The following is a 16,445-nucleotide window of genomic DNA, read 5'->3' as shown; positions in this document are numbered from 1 at the left end:
ATTGATTGATTGATGCAGCACAACAGTCAAATAGTGGAGTGGAGTAGGGGAACAGCAAACAGCCAATAAAGCAGCCCGCCCGCTCGCCTGCCCGCCACAATGGACCTACCTGTGTACACTAGATGGATGTGATGGAATGTACTGTCGTCCCTACATTTCAAGAAGAAGTAAGAATTGCAGTTGCAACAAAGCCTTGCTTGCCTACAAAGAGAGCAGCAATTTGGATTTGTTACTATGTTACCTAGAAGAATAACAAACTGTGCAAGGATGGAGGTTGTAGGAGCAAGGAGAAGTTGTCTGTAAAGTTGGTGGATGCCTATTTTCCATTTTGCAGTCCCTTGTCTCCCTCTTGTGGCCTCCTGGAGGCAACTAGCTGTGCAAAAAAAAGACAGCCTGGCGGCCGGCTGTTGCAGTGTTGCCCTCTCAGGCAACACTGAGTGACTGACTGAGCCTCACCGTCTTATATAAAGTTCAGACGGAACTTTGCACGTGTCATAGTGGAGCCCTCAGGATTCCAGAGCCAGCTTTCTGACATCATAATGGGGCCTCAGAGATAAAAGCCTGGGCCCAGGCAGTGTTGGTCAGTGCTGCTCAGCAGGCAGCACTGGACTGGACTGGATTACAGCTGATACAAGGTGTGAAGGAACAAGGGGTGGCTGTGGGCATGCACTTGCTGCCGCTGCCAGTGTTTATCTGCATGGCAGCAGGGCATTTGGGCGTTGCCAGGAAGGCGTTTTTATGTAGATTCCTCCTCTTTCAGCACTGCATTGTGGTGCAAGCAAAAGAAGCAAATCCTGTCTGGCTTCCTCTCCGGCCTTTATTCACCTCCCGTGTAGCTGTGAGTGTGTGAGCCTGCAGGGCCCCATGGAATTGCCTAGAAGTAGGCTGAATCGCTGCAAGGGCTGAACAGCAGTATCGGGCAGGCTCGGGCAACGCGCGGCCCGTTCGGGTTATCGCTTCTCGGCCTTTTGGCTAAGATCAAGTGTAGTATCTGTTCTTATCAGTTTAATATCTGATACGTCCCCTATCTGGGGACCATATATTAAATGGATTTTTAGAACAGGGAGATGGAAATAGAGCTTGCTCTGTCCACTCCACGCATTGACCTGGTATTGCAGTATTTCCAGGACCGGTGCACCCTTTCCTTATGTGTTGACTAAAAGCAGATTCCAAAAGTGTTTTTTGTCTTTGCTATTGTTTCTGTCTTTCTGAAGGGATCTCCCCTTTTAATCCCATTATTTCAACACCTGTTGGACAATGCATGAGTGATAATGAGCTCATTGATTAAATGCAATTAATGAATAGATTGCCACCTCTTGTTGTGTGTCGTCTGTGTATCTGTGTTTCCGGCATTTCACATTGGAACACCTCATTCACCTTCCTTGTCTTCTCTCCGCCCTCCCTTTTAGGTAAGTTAAAGAGCTGCACCTGAGCCAGCCACTGATTGATTGATTGATTGATTGATTGATTGATTGATTGATTGATTGATTGATTGATGCAGCACAACAGTCAAATAGTGGAGTGGAGTAGGGGAACAGCAAACAGCCAATAAAGCAGCCCGCCCGCTCGCCTGCCCGCCACAATGGACCTACCTGTGTACACTAGATGGATGTGATGGAATGTACTGTCGTCCCTACATTTCAAGAAGAAGTAAGAATTGCAGTTGCAACAAAGCCTTGCTTGCCTACAAAGAGAGCAGCAATTTGGATTTGTTACTATGTTACCTAGAAGAATAACAAACTGTGCAAGGATGGAGGTTGTAGGAGCAAGGAGAAGTTGTCTGTAAAGTTGGTGGATGCCTATTTTCCATTTTGCAGTCCCTTGTCTCCCTCTTGTGGCCTCCTGGAGGCAACTAGCTGTGCAAAAAAAAGACAGCCTGGCGGCCGGCTGTTGCAGTGTTGCCCTCTCAGGCAACACTGAGTGACTGACTGAGCCTCACCGTCTTATATAAAGTTCAGACGGAACTTTGCACGTGTCATAGTGGAGCCCTCAGGATTCCAGAGCCAGCTTTCTGACATCATAATGGGGCCTCAGAGATAAAAGCCTGGGCCCAGGCAGTGTTGGTCAGTGCTGCTCAGCAGGCAGCACTGGACTGGACTGGATTACAGCTGATACAAGGTGTGAAGGAACAAGGGGTGGCTGTGGGCATGCACTTGCTGCCGCTGCCAGTGTTTATCTGCATGGCAGCAGGGCATTTGGGCGTTGCCAGGAAGGCGTTTTTATGTAGATTCCTCCTCTTTCAGCACTGCATTGTGGTGCAAGCAAAAGAAGCAAATCCTGTCTGGCTTCCTCTCCGGCCTTTATTCACCTCCCGTGTAGCTGTGAGTGTGTGAGCCTGCAGGGCCCCATGGAATTGCCTAGAAGTAGGCTGAATCGCTGCAAGGGCTGAACAGCAGTATCGGGCAGGCTCGGGCAACGCGCGGCCCGTTCGGGTTATCGCTTCTCGGCCTTTTGGCTAAGATCAAGTGTAGTATCTGTTCTTATCAGTTTAATATCTGATACGTCCCCTATCTGGGGACCATATATTAAATGGATTTTTAGAACAGGGAGATGGAAATAGAGCTTGCTCTGTCCACTCCACGCATTGACCTGGTATTGCAGTATTTCCAGGACCGGTGCACCCTTTCCTTATGTGTTGACTAAAAGCAGATTCCAAAAGTGTTTTTTGTCTTTGCTATTGTTTCTGTCTTTCTGAAGGGATCTCCCCTTTTAATCCCATTATTTCAACACCTGTTGGACAATGCATGAGTGATAATGAGCTCATTGATTAAATGCAATTAATGAATAGATTGCCACCTCTTGTTGTGTGTCGTCTGTGTTTCTGTGTTTCCGGCATTTCACATTGGAACACCTCATTCACCTTCCTTGTCTTCTCTCCGCCCTCCCTTTTAGGTAAGTTAAAGAGCTGCACCTGAGCCAGCCACTGATTGATTGATTGATTGATTGATTGATTGATTGATTGATTGATTGATTGATTGATTGATTGATTGATTGATTGATTGATTGATTGATGCAGCACAACAGTCAAATAGTGGAGTGGAGTAGGGGAACAGCAAACAGCCAATAAAGCAGCCCGCCCGCTCGCCTGCCCGCCACAATGGACCTACCTGTGTACACTAGATGGATGTGATGGAATGTACTGTCGTCCCTACATTTCAAGAAGAAGTAAGAATTGCAGTTGCAACAAAGCCTTGCTTGCCTACAAAGAGAGCAGCAATTTGGATTTGTTACTATGTTACCTAGAAGAATAACAAACTGTGCAAGGATGGAGGTTGTAGGAGCAAGGAGAAGTTGTCTGTAAAGTTGGTGGATGCCTATTTTCCATTTTGCAGTCCCTTGTCTCCCTCTTGTGGCCTCCTGGAGGCAACTAGCTGTGCAAAAAAAAGACAGCCTGGCGGCCGGCTGTTGCAGTGTTGCCCTCTCAGGCAACACTGAGTGACTGACTGAGCCTCACCGTCTTATATAAAGTTCAGACGGAACTTTGCACGTGTCATAGTGGAGCCCTCAGGATTCCAGAGCCAGCTTTCTGACATCATAATGGGGCCTCAGAGATAAAAGCCTGGGCCCAGGCAGTGTTGGTCAGTGCTGCTCAGCAGGCAGCACTGGACTGGACTGGATTACAGCTGATACAAGGTGTGAAGGAACAAGGGGTGGCTGTGGGCATGCACTTGCTGCCGCTGCCAGTGTTTATCTGCATGGCAGCAGGGCATTTGGGCGTTGCCAGGAAGGCGTTTTTATGTAGATTCCTCCTCTTTCAGCACTGCATTGTGGTGCAAGCAAAAGAAGCAAATCCTGTCTGGCTTCCTCTCCGGCCTTTATTCACCTCCCGTGTAGCTGTGAGTGTGTGAGCCTGCAGGGCCCCATGGAATTGCCTAGAAGTAGGCTGAATCGCTGCAAGGGCTGAACAGCAGTATCGGGCAGGCTCGGGCAACGCGCGGCCCGTTCGGGTTATCGCTTCTCGGCCTTTTGGCTAAGATCAAGTGTAGTATCTGTTCTTATCAGTTTAATATCTGATACGTCCCCTATCTGGGGACCATATATTAAATGGATTTTTAGAACAGGGAGATGGAAATAGAGCTTGCTCTGTCCACTCCACGCATTGACCTGGTATTGCAGTATTTCCAGGACCGGTGCACCCTTTCCTTATGTGTTGACTAAAAGCAGATTCCAAAAGTGTTTTTTGTCTTTGCTATTGTTTCTGTCTTTCTGAAGGGATCTCCCCTTTTAATCCCATTATTTCAACACCTGTTGGACAATGCATGAGTGATAATGAGCTCATTGATTAAATGCAATTAATGAATAGATTGCCACCTCTTGTTGTGTGTCGTCTGTGTTTCTGTGTTTCCGGCATTTCACATTGGAACACCTCATTCACCTTCCTTGTCTTCTCTCCGCCCTCCCTTTTAGGTAAGTTAAAGAGCTGCACCTGAGCCAGCCACTGATTGATTGATTGATTGATTGATTGATTGATTGATTGATTGATTGATTGATTGATTGATTGATTGATGCAGCACAACAGTCAAATAGTGGAGTGGAGTAGGGGAACAGCAAACAGCCAATAAAGCAGCCCGCTCGCCTGCCCGCCACAATGGACCATGTGATGGAATGTACTGTCGTCCCTACATTTCAAGAAGAAGTAAGAATTGCAGTTGCAACAAAGCCTTGCTTGCCTACAAAGAGAGCAGCAATTTGGATTTGTTACTATGTTACCTAGAAGAATAACAAACTGTGCAAGGATGGAGGTTGTAGGAGCAAGGAGAAGTTGTCTGTAAAGTTGGTGGATGCCTATTTTCCATTTTGCAGTCCCTTGTCTCCCTCTTGTGGCCTCCTGGAGGCAACTAGCTGTGCAAAAAGAAGACAGCCTGGCGGCCGGCTGTTGCAGTGTTGCCCTCTCAGGCAACACTGAGTGACTGACTGAGCCTCACCGTCTTATATAAAGTTCAGACGGAACTTTGCACGTGTCATAGTGGAGCCCTCAGGATTCCAGAGCCAGCTTTCTGACATCATAATGGGGCCTCAGAGATAAAAGCCTGGGCCCAGGCAGTGTTGGTCAGTGCTGCTCAGCAGGCAGCACTGGACTGGACTGGATTACAGCTGATACAAGGTGTGAAGGAACAAGGGGTGGCTGTGGGCATGCACTTGCTGCCGCTGCCAGTGTTTATCTGCATGGCAGCAGGGCATTTGGGCGTTGCCAGGAAGGCGTTTTTATGTAGATTCCTCCTCTTTCAGCACTGCATTGTGGTGCAAGCAAAAGAAGCAAATCCTGTCTGGCTTCCTCTCCGGCCTTTATTCACCTCCCGTGTAGCTGTGAGTGTGTGAGCCTGCAGGGCCCCATGGAATTGCCTAGAAGTAGGCTGAATCGCTGCAAGGGCTGAACAGCAGTATCGGGCAGGCTCGGGCAACGCGCGGCCCGTTCGGGTTATCGCTTCTCGGCCTTTTGGCTAAGATCAAGTGTAGTATCTGTTCTTATCAGTTTAATATCTGATACGTCCCCTATCTGGGGACCATATATTAAATGGATTTTTAGAACAGGGAGATGGAAATAGAGCTTGCTCTGTCCACTCCACGCATTGACCTGGTATTGCAGTATTTCCAGGACCGGTGCACCCTTTCCTTATGTGTTGACTAAAAGCAGATTCCAAAAGTGTTTTTTGTCTTTGCTATTGTTTCTGTCTTTCTGAAGGGATCTCCCCTTTTAATCCCATTATTTCAACACCTGTTGGACAATGCATGAGTGATAATGAGCTCATTGATTAAATGCAATTAATGAATAGATTGCCACCTCTTGTTGTGTGTCGTCTGTGTTTCTGTGTTTCCGGCATTTCACATTGGAACACCTCATTCACCTTCCTTGTCTTCTCTCCGCCCTCCCTTTTAGGTAAGTTAAAGAGCTGCACCTGAGCCAGCCACTGATTGATTGATTGATTGATTGATTGATTGATTGATTGATTGATTGATTGATTGATGCAGCACAACAGTCAAATAGTGGAGTGGAGTAGGGGAACAGCAAACAGCCAATAAAGCAGCCCGCCCGCTCGCCTGCCCGCCACAATGGACCTACCTGTGTACACTAGATGGATGTGATGGAATGTACTGTCGTCCCTACATTTCAAGAAGAAGTAAGAATTGCAGTTGCAACAAAGCCTTGCTTGCCTACAAAGAGAGCAGCAATTTGGATTTGTTACTATGTTACCTAGAAGAATAACAAACTGTGCAAGGATGGAGGTTGTAGGAGCAAGGAGAAGTTGTCTGTAAAGTTGGTGGATGCCTATTTTCCATTTTGCAGTCCCTTGTCTCCCTCTTGTGGCCTCCTGGAGGCAACTAGCTGTGCAAAAAAAAGACAGCCTGGCGGCCGGCTGTTGCAGTGTTGCCCTCTCAGGCAACACTGAGTGACTGACTGAGCCTCACCGTCTTATATAAAGTTCAGACGGAACTTTGCACGTGTCATAGTGGAGCCCTCAGGATTCCAGAGCCAGCTTTCTGACATCATAATGGGGCCTCAGAGATAAAAGCCTGGGCCCAGGCAGTGTTGGTCAGTGCTGCTCAGCAGGCAGCACTGGACTGGACTGGATTACAGCTGATACAAGGTGTGAAGGAACAAGGGGTGGCTGTGGGCATGCACTTGCTGCCGCTGCCAGTGTTTATCTGCATGGCAGCAGGGCATTTGGGCGTTGCCAGGAAGGCGTTTTTATGTAGATTCCTCCTCTTTCAGCACTGCATTGTGGTGCAAGCAAAAGAAGCAAATCCTGTCTGGCTTCCTCTCCGGCCTTTATTCACCTCCCGTGTAGCTGTGAGTGTGTGAGCCTGCAGGGCCCCATGGAATTGCCTAGAAGTAGGCTGAATCGCTGCAAGGGCTGAACAGCAGTATCGGGCAGGCTCGGGCAACGCGCGGCCCGTTCGGGTTATCGCTTCTCGGCCTTTTGGCTAAGATCAAGTGTAGTATCTGTTCTTATCAGTTTAATATCTGATACGTCCCCTATCTGGGGACCATATATTAAATGGATTTTTAGAACAGGGAGATGGAAATAGAGCTTGCTCTGTCCACTCCACGCATTGACCTGGTATTGCAGTATTTCCAGGACCGGTGCACCCTTTCCTTATGTGTTGACTAAAAGCAGATTCCAAAAGTGTTTTTTGTCTTTGCTATTGTTTCTGTCTTTCTGAAGGGATCTCCCCTTTTAATCCCATTATTTCAACACCTGTTGGACAATGCATGAGTGATAATGAGCTCATTGATTAAATGCAATTAATGAATAGATTGCCACCTCTTGTTGTGTGTCGTCTGTGTTTCTGTGTTTCCGGCATTTCACATTGGAACACCTCATTCACCTTCCTTGTCTTCTCTCCGCCCTCCCTTTTAGGTAAGTTAAAGAGCTGCACCTGAGCCAGCCACTGATTGATTGATTGATTGATTGATTGATTGATTGATTGATTGATTGATTGATGCAGCACAACAGTCAAATAGTGGAGTGGAGTAGGGGAACAGCAAACAGCCAATAAAGCAGCCCGCCCGCTCGCCTGCCCGCCACAATGGACCTACCTGTGTACACTAGATGGATGTGATGGAATGTACTGTCGTCCCTACATTTCAAGAAGAAGTAAGAATTGCAGTTGCAACAAAGCCTTGCTTGCCTACAAAGAGAGCAGCAATTTGGATTTGTTACTATGTTACCTAGAAGAATAACAAACTGTGCAAGGATGGAGGTTGTAGGAGCAAGGAGAAGTTGTCTGTAAAGTTGGTGGATGCCTATTTTCCATTTTGCAGTCCCTTGTCTCCCTCTTGTGGCCTCCTGGAGGCAACTAGCTGTGCAAAAAAAAGACAGCCTGGCGGCCGGCTGTTGCAGTGTTGCCCTCTCAGGCAACACTGAGTGACTGACTGAGCCTCACCGTCTTATATAAAGTTCAGACGGAACTTTGCACGTGTCATAGTGGAGCCCTCAGGATTCCAGAGCCAGCTTTCTGACATCATAATGGGGCCTCAGAGATAAAAGCCTGGGCCCAGGCAGTGTTGGTCAGTGCTGCTCAGCAGGCAGCACTGGACTGGACTGGATTACAGCTGATACAAGGTGTGAAGGAACAAGGGGTGGCTGTGGGCATGCACTTGCTGCCGCTGCCAGTGTTTATCTGCATGGCAGCAGGGCATTTGGGCGTTGCCAGGAAGGCGTTTTTATGTAGATTCCTCCTCTTTCAGCACTGCATTGTGGTGCAAGCAAAAGAAGCAAATCCTGTCTGGCTTCCTCTCCGGCCTTTATTCACCTCCCGTGTAGCTGTGAGTGTGTGAGCCTGCAGGGCCCCATGGAATTGCCTAGAAGTAGGCTGAATCGCTGCAAGGGCTGAACAGCAGTATCGGGCAGGCTCGGGCAACGCGCGGCCCGTTCGGGTTATCGCTTCTCGGCCTTTTGGCTAAGATCAAGTGTAGTATCTGTTCTTATCAGTTTAATATCTGATACGTCCCCTATCTGGGGACCATATATTAAATGGATTTTTAGAACAGGGAGATGGAAATAGAGCTTGCTCTGTCCACTCCACGCATTGACCTGGTATTGCAGTATTTCCAGGACCGGTGCACCCTTTCCTTATGTGTTGACTAAAAGCAGATTCCAAAAGTGTTTTTTGTCTTTGCTATTGTTTCTGTCTTTCTGAAGGGATCTCCCCTTTTAATCCCATTATTTCAACACCTGTTGGACAATGCATGAGTGATAATGAGCTCATTGATTAAATGCAATTAATGAATAGATTGCCACCTCTTGTTGTGTGTCGTCTGTGTTTCTGTGTTTCCGGCATTTCACATTGGAACACCTCATTCACCTTCCTTGTCTTCTCTCCGCCCTCCCTTTTAGGTAAGTTAAAGAGCTGCACCTGAGCCAGCCACTGATTGATTGATTGATTGATTGATTGATTGATTGATTGATTGATTGATTGATTGATGCAGCACAACAGTCAAATAGTGGAGTGGAGTAGGGGAACAGCAAACAGCCAATAAAGCAGCCCGCCCGCTCGCCTGCCCGCCACAATGGACCTACCTGTGTACACTAGATGGATGTGATGGAATGTACTGTCGTCCCTACATTTCAAGAAGAAGTAAGAATTGCAGTTGCAACAAAGCCTTGCTTGCCTACAAAGAGAGCAGCAATTTGGATTTGTTACTATGTTACCTAGAAGAATAACAAACTGTGCAAGGATGGAGGTTGTAGGAGCAAGGAGAAGTTGTCTGTAAAGTTGGTGGATGCCTATTTTCCATTTTGCAGTCCCTTGTCTCCCTCTTGTGGCCTCCTGGAGGCAACTAGCTGTGCAAAAAAAAGACAGCCTGGCGGCCGGCTGTTGCAGTGTTGCCCTCTCAGGCAACACTGAGTGACTGACTGAGCCTCACCGTCTTATATAAAGTTCAGACGGAACTTTGCACGTGTCATAGTGGAGCCCTCAGGATTCCAGAGCCAGCTTTCTGACATCATAATGGGGCCTCAGAGATAAAAGCCTGGGCCCAGGCAGTGTTGGTCAGTGCTGCTCAGCAGGCAGCACTGGACTGGACTGGATTACAGCTGATACAAGGTGTGAAGGAACAAGGGGTGGCTGTGGGCATGCACTTGCTGCCGCTGCCAGTGTTTATCTGCATGGCAGCAGGGCATTTGGGCGTTGCCAGGAAGGCGTTTTTATGTAGATTCCTCCTCTTTCAGCACTGCATTGTGGTGCAAGCAAAAGAAGCAAATCCTGTCTGGCTTCCTCTCCGGCCTTTATTCACCTCCCGTGTAGCTGTGAGTGTGTGAGCCTGCAGGGCCCCATGGAATTGCCTAGAAGTAGGCTGAATCGCTGCAAGGGCTGAACAGCAGTATCGGGCAGGCTCGGGCAACGCGCGGCCCGTTCGGGTTATCGCTTCTCGGCCTTTTGGCTAAGATCAAGTGTAGTATCTGTTCTTATCAGTTTAATATCTGATACGTCCCCTATCTGGGGACCATATATTAAATGGATTTTTAGAACAGGGAGATGGAAATAGAGCTTGCTCTGTCCACTCCACGCATTGACCTGGTATTGCAGTATTTCCAGGACCGGTGCACCCTTTCCTTATGTGTTGACTAAAAGCAGATTCCAAAAGTGTTTTTTGTCTTTGCTATTGTTTCTGTCTTTCTGAAGGGATCTCCCCTTTTAATCCCATTATTTCAACACCTGTTGGACAATGCATGAGTGATAATGAGCTCATTGATTAAATGCAATTAATGAATAGATTGCCACCTCTTGTTGTGTGTCGTCTGTGTTTCTGTGTTTCCGGCATTTCACATTGGAACACCTCATTCACCTTCCTTGTCTTCTCTCCGCCCTCCCTTTTAGGTAAGTTAAAGAGCTGCACCTGAGCCAGCCACTGATTGATTGATTGATTGATTGATTGATTGATTGATTGATTGATTGATTGATTGATTGATTGATGCAGCACAACAGTCAAATAGTGGAGTGGAGTAGGGGAACAGCAAACAGCCAATAAAGCAGCCCGCCCGCTCGCCTGCCCGCCACAATGGACCTACCTGTGTACACTAGATGGATGTGATGGAATGTACTGTCGTCCCTACATTTCAAGAAGAAGTAAGAATTGCAGTTGCAACAAAGCCTTGCTTGCCTACAAAGAGAGCAGCAATTTGGATTTGTTACTATGTTACCTAGAAGAATAACAAACTGTGCAAGGATGGAGGTTGTAGGAGCAAGGAGAAGTTGTCTGTAAAGTTGGTGGATGCCTATTTTCCATTTTGCAGTCCCTTGTCTCCCTCTTGTGGCCTCCTGGAGGCAACTAGCTGTGCAAAAAAAAGACAGCCTGGCGGCCGGCTGTTGCAGTGTTGCCCTCTCAGGCAACACTGAGTGACTGACTGAGCCTCACCGTCTTATATAAAGTTCAGACGGAACTTTGCACGTGTCATAGTGGAGCCCTCAGGATTCCAGAGCCAGCTTTCTGACATCATAATGGGGCCTCAGAGATAAAAGCCTGGGCCCAGGCAGTGTTGGTCAGTGCTGCTCAGCAGGCAGCACTGGACTGGACTGGATTACAGCTGATACAAGGTGTGAAGGAACAAGGGGTGGCTGTGGGCATGCACTTGCTGCCGCTGCCAGTGTTTATCTGCATGGCAGCAGGGCATTTGGGCGTTGCCAGGAAGGCGTTTTTATGTAGATTCCTCCTCTTTCAGCACTGCATTGTGGTGCAAGCAAAAGAAGCAAATCCTGTCTGGCTTCCTCTCCGGCCTTTATTCACCTCCCGTGTAGCTGTGAGTGTGTGAGCCTGCAGGGCCCCATGGAATTGCCTAGAAGTAGGCTGAATCGCTGCAAGGGCTGAACAGCAGTATCGGGCAGGCTCGGGCAACGCGCGGCCCGTTCGGGTTATCGCTTCTCGGCCTTTTGGCTAAGATCAAGTGTAGTATCTGTTCTTATCAGTTTAATATCTGATACGTCCCCTATCTGGGGACCATATATTAAATGGATTTTTAGAACAGGGAGATGGAAATAGAGCTTGCTCTGTCCACTCCACGCATTGACCTGGTATTGCAGTATTTCCAGGACCGGTGCACCCTTTCCTTATGTGTTGACTAAAAGCAGATTCCAAAAGTGTTTTTTGTCTTTGCTATTGTTTCTGTCTTTCTGAAGGGATCTCCCCTTTTAATCCCATTATTTCAACACCTGTTGGACAATGCATGAGTGATAATGAGCTCATTGATTAAATGCAATTAATGAATAGATTGCCACCTCTTGTTGTGTGTCGTCTGTGTTTCTGTGTTTCCGGCATTTCACATTGGAACACCTCATTCACCTTCCTTGTCTTCTCTCCGCCCTCCCTTTTAGGTAAGTTAAAGAGCTGCACCTGAGCCAGCCACTGATTGATTGATTGATTGATTGATTGATTGATTGATTGATTGATTGATTGATGCAGCACAACAGTCAAATAGTGGAGTGGAGTAGGGGAACAGCAAACAGCCAATAAAGCAGCCCGCCCGCTCGCCTGCCCGCCACAATGGACCTACCTGTGTACACTAGATGGATGTGATGGAATGTACTGTCGTCCCTACATTTCAAGAAGAAGTAAGAATTGCAGTTGCAACAAAGCCTTGCTTGCCTACAAAGAGAGCAGCAATTTGGATTTGTTACTATGTTACCTAGAAGAATAACAAACTGTGCAAGGATGGAGGTTGTAGGAGCAAGGAGAAGTTGTCTGTAAAGTTGGTGGATGCCTATTTTCCATTTTGCAGTCCCTTGTCTCCCTCTTGTGGCCTCCTGGAGGCAACTAGCTGTGCAAAAAAAAGACAGCCTGGCGGCCGGCTGTTGCAGTGTTGCCCTCTCAGGCAACACTGAGTGACTGACTGAGCCTCACCGTCTTATATAAAGTTCAGACGGAACTTTGCACGTGTCATAGTGGAGCCCTCAGGATTCCAGAGCCAGCTTTCTGACATCATAATGGGGCCTCAGAGATAAAAGCCTGGGCCCAGGCAGTGTTGGTCAGTGCTGCTCAGCAGGCAGCACTGGACTGGACTGGATTACAGCTGATACAATGTGAAGGAACAAGGGGTGGCTGTGGGCATGCACTTGCTGCCGCTGCCAGTGTTTATCTGCATGGCAGCAGGGCATTTGGGCGTTGCCAGGAAGGCGTTTTTATGTAGATTCCTCCTCTTTCAGCACTGCATTGTGGTGCAAGCAAAAGAAGCAAATCCTGTCTGGCTTCCTCTCCGGCCTTTATTCACCTCCCGTGTAGCTGTGAGTGTGTGAGCCTGCAGGGCCCCATGGAATTGCCTAGAAGTAGGCTGAATCGCTGCAAGGGCTGAACAGCAGTATCGGGCAGGCTCGGGCAACGCGCGGCCCGTTCGGGTTATCGCTTCTCGGCCTTTTGGCTAAGATCAAGTGTAGTATCTGTTCTTATCAGTTTAATATCTGATACGTCCCCTATCTGGGGACCATATATTAAATGGATTTTTAGAACAGGGAGATGGAAATAGAGCTTGCTCTGTCCACTCCACGCATTGACCTGGTATTGCAGTATTTCCAGGACCGGTGCACCCTTTCCTTATGTGTTGACTAAAAGCAGATTCCAAAAGTGTTTTTTGTCTTTGCTATTGTTTCTGTCTTTCTGAAGGGATCTCCCCTTTTAATCCCATTATTTCAACACCTGTTGGACAATGCATGAGTGATAATGAGCTCATTGATTAAATGCAATTAATGAATAGATTGCCACCTCTTGTTGTGTGTCGTCTGTGTTTCTGTGTTTCCGGCATTTCACATTGGAACACCTCATTCACCTTCCTTGTCTTCTCTCCGCCCTCCCTTTTAGGTAAGTTAAAGAGCTGCACCTGAGCCAGCCACTGATTGATTGATTGATTGATTGATTGATTGATTGATTGATTGATTGATTGATTGATGCAGCACAACAGTCAAATAGTGGAGTGGAGTAGGGGAACAGCAAACAGCCAATAAAGCAGCCCGCCCGCTCGCCTGCCCGCCACAATGGACCTACCTGTGTACACTAGATGGATGTGATGGAATGTACTGTCGTCCCTACATTTCAAGAAGAAGTAAGAATTGCAGTTGCAACAAAGCCTTGCTTGCCTACAAAGAGAGCAGCAATTTGGATTTGTTACTATGTTACCTAGAAGAATAACAAACTGTGCAAGGATGGAGGTTGTAGGAGCAAGGAGAAGTTGTCTGTAAAGTTGGTGGATGCCTATTTTCCATTTTGCAGTCCCTTGTCTCCCTCTTGTGGCCTCCTGGAGGCAACTAGCTGTGCAAAAAAAAGACAGCCTGGCGGCCGGCTGTTGCAGTGTTGCCCTCTCAGGCAACACTGAGTGACTGACTGAGCCTCACCGTCTTATATAAAGTTCAGACGGAACTTTGCACGTGTCATAGTGGAGCCCTCAGGATTCCAGAGCCAGCTTTCTGACATCATAATGGGGCCTCAGAGATAAAAGCCTGGGCCCAGGCAGTGTTGGTCAGTGCTGCTCAGCAGGCAGCACTGGACTGGACTGGATTACAGCTGATACAAGGTGTGAAGGAACAAGGGGTGGCTGTGGGCATGCACTTGCTGCCGCTGCCAGTGTTTATCTGCATGGCAGCAGGGCATTTGGGCGTTGCCAGGAAGGCGTTTTTATGTAGATTCCTCCTCTTTCAGCACTGCATTGTGGTGCAAGCAAAAGAAGCAAATCCTGTCTGGCTTCCTCTCCGGCCTTTATTCACCTCCCGTGTAGCTGTGAGTGTGTGAGCCTGCAGGGCCCCATGGAATTGCCTAGAAGTAGGCTGAATCGCTGCAAGGGCTGAACAGCAGTATCGGGCAGGCTCGGGCAACGCGCGGCCCGTTCGGGTTATCGCTTCTCGGCCTTTTGGCTAAGATCAAGTGTAGTATCTGTTCTTATCAGTTTAATATCTGATACGTCCCCTATCTGGGGACCATATATTAAATGGATTTTTAGAACAGGGAGATGGAAATAGAGCTTGCTCTGTCCACTCCACGCATTGACCTGGTATTGCAGTATTTCCAGGACCGGTGCACCCTTTCCTTATGTGTTGACTAAAAGCAGATTCCAAAAGTGTTTTTTGTCTTTGCTATTGTTTCTGTCTTTCTGAAGGGATCTCCCCTTTTAATCCCATTATTTCAACACCTGTTGGACAATGCATGAGTGATAATGAGCTCATTGATTAAATGCAATTAATGAATAGATTGCCACCTCTTGTTGTGTGTCGTCTGTGTTTCTGTGTTTCCGGCATTTCACATTGGAACACCTCATTCACCTTCCTTGTCTTCTCTCCGCCCTCCCTTTTAGGTAAGTTAAAGAGCTGCACCTGAGCCAGCCACTGATTGATTGATTGATTGATTGATTGATTGATTGATTGATTGATTGATTGATTGATTGCAGCACAACAGTCAAATAGTGGAGTGGAGTAGGGGAACAGCAAACAGCCAATAAAGCAGCCCGCCCGCTCGCCTGCCCGCCACAATGGACCTACCTGTGTACACTAGATGGATGTGATGGAATGTACTGTCGTCCCTACATTTCAAGAAGAAGTAAGAATTGCAGTTGCAACAAAGCCTTGCTTGCCTACAAAGAGAGCAGCAATTTGGATTTGTTACTATGTTACCTAGAAGAATAACAAACTGTGCAAGGATGGAGGTTGTAGGAGCAAGGAGAAGTTGTCTGTAAAGTTGGTGGATGCCTATTTTCCATTTTGCAGTCCCTTGTCTCCCTCTTGTGGCCTCCTGGAGGCAACTAGCTGTGCAAAAAAAAGACAGCCTGGCGGCCGGCTGTTGCAGTGTTGCCCTCTCAGGCAACACTGAGTGACTGACTGAGCCTCACCGTCTTATATAAAGTTCAGACGGAACTTTGCACGTGTCATAGTGGAGCCCTCAGGATTCCAGAGCCAGCTTTCTGACATCATAATGGGGCCTCAGAGATAAAAGCCTGGGCCCAGGCAGTGTTGGTCAGTGCTGCTCAGCAGGCAGCACTGGACTGGACTGGATTACAGCTGATACAAGGTGTGAAGGAACAAGGGGTGGCTGTGGGCATGCACTTGCTGCCGCTGCCAGTGTTTATCTGCATGGCAGCAGGGCATTTGGGCGTTGCCAGGAAGGCGTTTTTATGTAGATTCCTCCTCTTTCAGCACTGCATTGTGGTGCAAGCAAAAGAAGCAAATCCTGTCTGGCTTCCTCTCCGGCCTTTATTCACCTCCCGTGTAGCTGTGAGTGTGTGAGCCTGCAGGGCCCCATGGAATTGCCTAGAAGTAGGCTGAATCGCTGCAAGGGCTGAACAGCAGTATCGGGCAGGCTCGGGCAACGCGCGGCCCGTTCGGGTTATCGCTTCTCGGCCTTTTGGCTAAGATCAAGTGTAGTATCTGTTCTTATCAGTTTAATATCTGATACGTCCCCTATCTGGGGACCATATATTAAATGGATTTTTAGAACAGGGAGATGGAAATAGAGCTTGCTCTGTCCACTCCACGCATTGACCTGGTATTGCAGTATTTCCAGGACCGGTGCACCCTTTCCTTATGTGTTGACTAAAAGCAGATTCCAAAAGTGTTTTTTGTCTTTGCTATTGTTTCTGTCTTTCTGAAGGGATCTCCCCTTTTAATCCCATTATTTCAACACCTGTTGGACAATGCATGAGTGATAATGAGCTCATTGATTAAATGCAATTAATGAATAGATTGCCACCTCTTGTTGTGTGTCGTCTGTGTTTCTGTGTTTCCGGCATTTCACATTGGAACACCTCATTCACCTTCCTTGTCTTCTCTCCGCCCTCCCTTTTAGGTAAGTTAAAGAGCTGCACCTGAGCCAGCCACTGATTGATTGATTGATTGATTGATTGATTGATTGATTGATTGATTGATTGATTGATGCAGCACAACAGTCAAATAGTGGAGTGGAGTAGGGGAACAGCAAACAGCCAATAAAGCAGCCCGCCCGCTCGCCTGCCCGCCACAATGGACCTACCTGT

The 16,445-nt window shown here is 47.7% G+C and overlaps 11 non-coding genes across 11 annotated transcripts; all 11 read left to right on the top strand.

Moving 5' to 3' along the window:
* Positions 1-952: 952 nt before the first annotated feature.
* LOC142696102 (U2 spliceosomal RNA) lies at positions 953-1,143 on the top strand. The gene has a single exon (XR_012864096.1). It is a non-coding gene; the product is annotated as a U2 spliceosomal RNA (small nuclear RNA).
* A 1,292-nt stretch (positions 1,144-2,435) lies between these two features.
* Positions 2,436-2,626, top strand: LOC142696101 (U2 spliceosomal RNA). Its single transcript, XR_012864095.1, has one exon. It is a non-coding gene; the product is annotated as a U2 spliceosomal RNA (small nuclear RNA).
* A 1,324-nt stretch (positions 2,627-3,950) lies between these two features.
* LOC142696100 (U2 spliceosomal RNA) lies at positions 3,951-4,141 on the top strand. Its single transcript, XR_012864094.1, has one exon. It is a non-coding gene; the product is annotated as a U2 spliceosomal RNA (small nuclear RNA).
* Positions 4,142-5,421: 1,280 nt separating this feature from the next.
* LOC142696099 (U2 spliceosomal RNA) lies at positions 5,422-5,612 on the top strand. Its single transcript, XR_012864093.1, has one exon. It is a non-coding gene; the product is annotated as a U2 spliceosomal RNA (small nuclear RNA).
* A 1,292-nt stretch (positions 5,613-6,904) lies between these two features.
* Positions 6,905-7,095, top strand: LOC142696096 (U2 spliceosomal RNA). Its single transcript, XR_012864091.1, has one exon. It is a non-coding gene; the product is annotated as a U2 spliceosomal RNA (small nuclear RNA).
* Positions 7,096-8,383: 1,288 nt separating this feature from the next.
* LOC142696095 (U2 spliceosomal RNA) lies at positions 8,384-8,574 on the top strand. Its single transcript, XR_012864090.1, has one exon. It is a non-coding gene; the product is annotated as a U2 spliceosomal RNA (small nuclear RNA).
* Positions 8,575-9,866: 1,292 nt separating this feature from the next.
* LOC142696094 (U2 spliceosomal RNA) lies at positions 9,867-10,057 on the top strand. The gene has a single exon (XR_012864089.1). It is a non-coding gene; the product is annotated as a U2 spliceosomal RNA (small nuclear RNA).
* Positions 10,058-11,357: 1,300 nt separating this feature from the next.
* LOC142696093 (U2 spliceosomal RNA) lies at positions 11,358-11,548 on the top strand. The gene has a single exon (XR_012864088.1). It is a non-coding gene; the product is annotated as a U2 spliceosomal RNA (small nuclear RNA).
* Positions 11,549-12,834: 1,286 nt separating this feature from the next.
* Positions 12,835-13,025, top strand: LOC142696092 (U2 spliceosomal RNA). The gene has a single exon (XR_012864087.1). It is a non-coding gene; the product is annotated as a U2 spliceosomal RNA (small nuclear RNA).
* A 1,292-nt stretch (positions 13,026-14,317) lies between these two features.
* Positions 14,318-14,508, top strand: LOC142696091 (U2 spliceosomal RNA). Its single transcript, XR_012864086.1, has one exon. It is a non-coding gene; the product is annotated as a U2 spliceosomal RNA (small nuclear RNA).
* Positions 14,509-15,801: 1,293 nt separating this feature from the next.
* On the top strand, positions 15,802-15,992 carry LOC142696090 (U2 spliceosomal RNA). Its single transcript, XR_012864085.1, has one exon. It is a non-coding gene; the product is annotated as a U2 spliceosomal RNA (small nuclear RNA).
* Positions 15,993-16,445: the final 453 nt, after the last annotated feature.

This window comes from Rhinoderma darwinii, assembly GCF_050947455.1.
Source record: "Rhinoderma darwinii isolate aRhiDar2 chromosome 5 unlocalized genomic scaffold, aRhiDar2.hap1 SUPER_5_unloc_49, whole genome shotgun sequence".
Taxonomy (NCBI): Eukaryota; Metazoa; Chordata; class Amphibia; order Anura; family Rhinodermatidae; genus Rhinoderma; species Rhinoderma darwinii.
This window is presented reverse-complemented; position numbering and strand designations above follow the sequence as displayed.